We start from the raw sequence: 7,040 nt of genomic DNA, 5'->3' as shown, positions 1-7,040 counted from the left end.
TTCGAAAATCGTTAAAATGTTTCGTTCTGAATTTAATAAGGAATAAATAAAATTTAGAAAACATTTAATATCTGGATAACGGTAAAGTTTAGGTATAGGAAAGTATACATGAATTTGCCTTATTTTATAGACATGATTGCATTAAAATAGAAAAAACTGGGTGGTTCTATTCAAAAAAATTAAGAAATTAGATATTTGTGAAGTTAAACTTTGAACACTTTTTATACACACCCTGTATAAAATGAAAATTTGTTCAATACACATTCCTAAAAGGTACAACTTTGCTAAGAGCAACCGAACAGGAGCCTTTTTCATATCTTCAAGGGTAAGTTAGTAAAAAAATAATTTATAAGGGTCTGCAACGGTCAAATTTTTTACAAAAAAATCAATAACTCAAAAAATATGCATTTTTTGAAAAAAGTTTCTAGACAAAAGTATACTCAAATTTTATGTATATTTCAAAAATGTATTGATATATAGGGTGTTTGATTTGAAATAACAAAGTTACAGTCGACTTCCGGTTATACCGGAAGTCGGCCATCTTTGAAAATATTTTAGTTAAAAAGATCATATCCGGAAACCCAAACGTGGAAATTTTCATCATTTTACTATGAGTATTTTGCCATATATAGATAGCTTTAACTCGTCGTGGGATACTCTGTAGAGACAAGTTTTAACAAGTTACGACATGTTCAAATTAAGGGTTTGTAACTTGTAAGTATGGACTTCTTCGACTAATTTTAATGATTTTATAGAAGAAACTGAATTAATTTGACTGAAAATTGCTTCTTCTGTCACAGCAATCACTTTTTTCATAGCTTTAATTTGATTAGTTTCCAATCCTTCACTTTCAGTATTTGAAAACGATAAATTGGCTATCAAACGAAGCATCAGAGAGTGTCGGGTATTTTTGCACTTAATCTAATACTAATGAGTGTCGATTAAATAGTAAATAGTGGCGCAAATATCGAGGTATCCCGTATCCTTCAACTGTTGCCGATTACCACTTCGAGGAAAAAGTTTTGGGTCGAAAACAATTTCCATCCGAAGATATTCAAGGGGTAATTTAAATATCGCAATAAAACCTAGAAGGCTGCAGGACATCGTTTTGAAATCATATGCAAATTAATGTTGAGGAGAGGTTACGCGTTTCGGTTCGGAACGCTTTCGCATCGTCGATTATGTAAAATGTGTAAATTTTGTAAATATTCTCACACATACTGAATTCCGCTTCAACTTTTATGAATATTCATAGAAAGCAAATATTAACGCGGCGAATTTTATATAAACCATCATCCTTTGTTCCATCATTCTTTCCTATTTGAACGCGTAAAATTGTTTCGAAGGCGGCATTCGAAAAATTCAACGAACGAAACGAGTATTCGTTTAATTTTACGTCACAAACCAAAAAAAAAAAAATTTATTTACCGTTATCCACTAATCTGACATTATGTTTATATATTAATATTCGGACACAAAACTGTATCTTTTACTAGAGGAACTTAATTTTCCAGAAATTGTTGCCATTATTGAAAATTGATCAAGTAATAAATCCTTTAAAAACTGTTCCGAGGATTTCTCAGGAAGAAGATTCATAGTCGCTGCAGTTGCCGATTCGACAACATCTTATGGTGTCCAGTTTACACTTTCTTCACTACACTACACTTACACTCCTTTTAATTAGACACAAAACGGATTTTCTTGAACGAATATCGAGAAATAAAAGTGTGACAGTTTAAATTGAATTAATTTAAATACTGTTCTCTGGATTTCTCAAGGAGAAGATTCGTAGGCGCTGCAGTTGCCGATTCGACAACATCTTCTGGTGTGCAGTTTACACTTTCTTCACTACACTACACTTACACTCCTTTTAATTAGACACAAAACGGATTTTCTTGAACGAATATCGAGAAATAAAAGTGTGACAGTTTAAATTGAATTAATTTAAATACTGTTCTCTGGATTTCTCAAGGAGAAGATTCGTAGGCGCTGCAGTTGCCGATTCGACAACATCTTCTGGTGTGCAGTTTACACTTTCTTCACTACACTACACTTACACTCCTTTTAATTAGACACAAAACGGATTTTCTTGAACGAATATCGAGAAATAAAAGTGTGACAGTTTAAATTGAATTCATTTAAATACTGTTCCCTGGTTTCTCAAGGAGAAGATTCGTAGGCGCTGCAGTTGCCGATTCGACAACATCTTCTGGTGTGCAGTTTACACTTTCTTCACTACACTACACTTACACTCCTTTTAATTAGACACAAAACGGATTTTCTTGAACGAATATCGAGAAATAAAAATGTGACAGTTTAAATTGAATTCATTTAAATACTTTTCTCTGGATTTCTCAAGGAGAAGATTCGTAGGCGCTGCAGTTGCCGATTCGACAACATCTTCTGGTGTGCAGTTTACACTTTCTTCACTACACTACACTTACACTCCTTTTAATTAGACACAAAACGGATTTTCTTGAACGAATATCGAGAAATAAAAGTGTGACAGTTTAAATTGAATTCATTTAAATACTGTTCCCTGGTTTCTCAAGGAGAAGATTCATAGGCGCTGCAGTTGCCGATTCGACAACATCTTATAGTGTGCAGTTCACACTTTCTTCACTACACTACACTTACACTCCTTTTAATTAGACACAAAACGGATTTTCTTGAACGAATATCGAGAAATAAAAATGTGACAGTTTAAATTGAATTCATTTAAATACTTTTCTCTGGATTTCTCAAGGAGAAAATTCGTAGGCGCTGCAGTTGCCGATTCGACAACATCTTATAGTGTGCAGTTCACACTTTCTTCACTACACTACACTTACACTCCTTTTAATTAGACACAAAACGGATTTTCTTGAACGAATATCGAGAAATAAAAATGTGACAGTTTAAATTGAATTCATTTAAATACTTTTCTCTGGATTTCTCAAGGAGAAGATTCATAGTCGCTGCAGTTGCCGATTCGACAACATCTTATGGTGTGCAGCTCACACTTTCTTCACTACACTACACTTACACTCCTTTTAATTAGACACAAAACGGATTTTCTTGTACGAATATCGAGAAATAAAAGTGTGACAGTTTAAATTGAATTCATTTAAATACTGTTCCCTGGTTTCTCAAGGAGAAGATTCGTAGGCGCTGCAGTTGCCGATTCGACAACATCTTCTGGTGGTGTGCAGCTCACACTTTCTTCACTACACTACACTTACACTCCTTTTAATTAGACACAAAACGGATTTTCTTGAACTAATATCGAGAAATAAAAATGTGACAGTTTAAATTGAATTCTTTTAAATACTTTTCTCTGGATTTCTCAAGGAGAAGATTCGTAGGCGCTGCAGTTGCCGATTCGACAACATCTTCTGGTGTGCAGTTTACACTTTCTTCACTACACTACACTTACACTCCTTTTAATTAGACACAAAACGGATTTTCTTGAACGAATATCGAGAAATAAAAATGTGACAGTTTAAATTGAATTCATTTAAATACTTTTCTCTGGATTTCTCAAGGAGAAGATTCGTAGGCGCTGCAGTTGCCGATTCGACAACATCTTCTGGTGTGCAGTTTACACTTTCTTCACTACACTACACTTACACTCCTTTTAATTAGACACAAAACGGATTTTCTTGAACGAATATCGAGAAATAAAAGTGTGACAGTTTAAATTGAATTCATTTAAATACTGTTCCCTGGTTTCTCAAGGAGAAGATTCATAGGCGCTGCAGTTGCCGATTCGACAACATCTTATAGTGTGCAGTTCACACTTTCTTCACTACACTACACTTACACTCCTTTTAATTAGACACAAAACGGATTTTCTTGAACGAATATCGAGAAATAAAAATGTGACAGTTTAAATTGAATTCATTTAAATACTTTTCTCTGGATTTCTCAAGGAGAAAATTCGTAGGCGCTGCAGTTGCCGATTCGACAACATCTTATAGTGTGCAGTTCACACTTTCTTCACTACACTACACTTACACTCCTTTTAATTAGACACAAAACGGATTTTCTTGAACGAATATCGAGAAATAAAAATGTGACAGTTTAAATTGAATTCATTTAAATACTTTTCTCTGGATTTCTCAAGGAGAAGATTCATAGTCGCTGCAGTTGCCGATTCGACAACATCTTATGGTGTGCAGCTCACACTTTCTTCACTACACTACACTTACACTCCTTTTAATTAGACACAAAACGGATTTTCTTGTACGAATATCGAGAAATAAAAGTGTGACAGTTTAAATTGAATTCATTTAAATACTGTTCCCTGGTTTCTCAAGGAGAAGATTCGTAGGCGCTGCAGTTGCCGATTCGACAACATCTTCTGGTGGTGTGCAGCTCACACTTTCTTCACTACACTACACTTACACTCCTTTTAATTAGACACAAAACGGATTTTCTTGAACTAATATCGAGAAATAAAAATGTGACAGTTTAAATTGAATTCTTTTAAATACTGTTCCGTGGATTTCTCAAAGAGAAGATTCGTAGGCGCTGCAGTTGCCGATTCGACAACATCTTATGGTGTGCAGTTTACACTTTCTTCACTACACTACACTTACACTCCTTTTAATTAGACACAAAACGGATTTTCTTGAACGAATATCGAGAAATAAAAGTGTGACAGTTTAAATTGAATTCATTTAAATACTGTTCCCTGGTTTCTCAAGGAGAAGATTCATAGGCGCTGCAGTTGCCGATTCGACAACATCTTATGGTGTGCAGTTCACACTTTCTTCACTACACTACACTTACACTCCTTTTAATTAGACACAAAACGGATTTTCTTGAACGAATATCGAGAAATAAAAATGTGACAGTTTAAATTGAATTCATTTAAATACTTTTCTCTGGATTTCTCAAGGAGAAGATTCGTAGGCGCTGCAGTTGCCGATTCGACAACATCTTATGGTGGTGTGCAGCTCACACTTTATTCACTACACTACACTTACACTCATTTTAATTAGACACAAAACGGATTTTACAGCCCAATATTTTGATAAACTAACACGTTATGGTAATTTTTTTCACGCTTTTTGATCGAATCATAAATTACATTCCTTATGAATGAAAATGTATGAAAAAAAACGTGAATATTATAGCGGACGTAGAAAAAAAATATTGTTTTATATAATAAGTAAAATGAAGAAGACGTTTAATATCTACAGCTTAAATCTAAAGGGAAATTCCGTAGATTTATTGCTTATTTCGTTATAAATCACGGCGGAACGTAACGGAAATAATATCATTATTATTAGCAATGTCGACAACAACCTACAAAATGCTTCTTGCCTCGTGGTATAGCATTCTTTGTCGAAATTATTTATTGACCAATATTTTTAGTCAACACCCCAGTTAAAATGATAAAATATCGTAATAAAATTTTGATTTATTCGATATTTGACATACAAAAAGGATCAATTTGATTACTTATATTGAGTATATATCAGTAAATTTTAAATAAATAGTAAGTTCGCCATATATTACTGATCGAATTTTAAAGAAAAATTACTTAAATCAGAAAATGATGTACTCAAACGGTTTGGTTTCAAACTGATGAATTGAAAGCGATTTTTATACGACAGAAGAAATTTCTGGTGGTGTATCACACAAAAACAATGGATACTTATTTCTATACAGGGTGTTGATGCAAAAAAATCGGAAATGAGTAGATAACGTGAAAATAATACTGCGATATAAAAAATTTTGGTAATTTTATACTTTTCGCGGTCCCCTCGTTTTTTGGCTCTAGAAAATCGAAAAATCATCCGATTTCGGTGAATTTTTTTTAAATCTTCGTTTTTACGGTGGATTTACGAAAAAAATTGTAGGAATAAAATAAAATGAAAACTTTCAGGTTCATTAAAATGCACTCATTCACGTATAATAGTTGATAAAATTTTTTCTAAATAATCAAATGAAATTTTTGTATTTTTTTTTCATAATTTACACAAAAAAATGAACCAATTAAAAAAAATAATACAAAAATGTTGATTTATCATGTTTTTACAATTAAAAATAATAACAATTTCTCTTAAAATTTTTTCTCACATATAATCGTTTGTACCTTTTTATCATTTTTCAAAATATTCGTTTTTTTTTTGTGTAGATTAACAAAAAAAGTATATGAACTTCGTTTGATGGTTGGCACAAAAGTTATGAACGATTATATCTCAAGAAGTGCATTTAAGACCACATTTAAAGTCATAAAAAGATATAAAATCTCCAAGTGAGATATTTCCCATATTATTTTTAATAAATCCGCAGTAAAAACAAAGATTTTAAAAAAAATTCATGGAAACCAGATGTTTTTTCGATTTTATAGATCCAAAAAACGAGGGGAACGCGAAAGTATAAAATAACCAAAAATTTTCTCATACGACCCCGTATTTCTGACTTTTTGACCTTCAAATTTCAAATTTCAAAGGTCTACAGAGTGAGATTTATGTATGGAACGCCTCAATTATCTCCGGAACGGCTTGTACGATCTTTATAAATTTTTGTATACAAGGGTCATGTGATACGGACGGTATTATGGATCACCCTGTATATTTTTCGCTTTTCGAAATCATTAAGAAATATTTATTATTTCACATCTAATTTTCTCTATACCTAAATAGTCAAAATAATACAACAAATTTGACGTTTCAAAAAATTAAAGTTAATTGAAAGTCACGATGGATGGTTTATCTGTAAAAGAACGAATTGATATTAGGACATGGTGATAGACGTACAAGTCAACAAGTAACGTGTAATATCTTTAATAATTTATATCCTAACCGAAATCCCGTAACAAGATCTACTGTCAGTAAATTAGTAGAAAAATTCAACGAAACTGGTTCAGTGTTTTTCCGGAAATAGGAAAGATCTGACAACAATGTAGATACTACCATAATACCGGCGATATCACAAGACCGTTGTGTAAAAAAAAATTGTGAAAATCGTACAAGCCGTTTCCGAAATAATTGAGGCGTTCCATACATAAAACTCACTCTGTATAACTCAGAAACGAGGAATCGTAT

Source organism: Diorhabda sublineata, chromosome 8, assembly GCF_026230105.1.
Source record: "Diorhabda sublineata isolate icDioSubl1.1 chromosome 8, icDioSubl1.1, whole genome shotgun sequence".
Taxonomy (NCBI): domain Eukaryota; kingdom Metazoa; phylum Arthropoda; class Insecta; order Coleoptera; family Chrysomelidae; genus Diorhabda; species Diorhabda sublineata.
Note: the sequence above shows the minus strand (reverse complement) of the source record.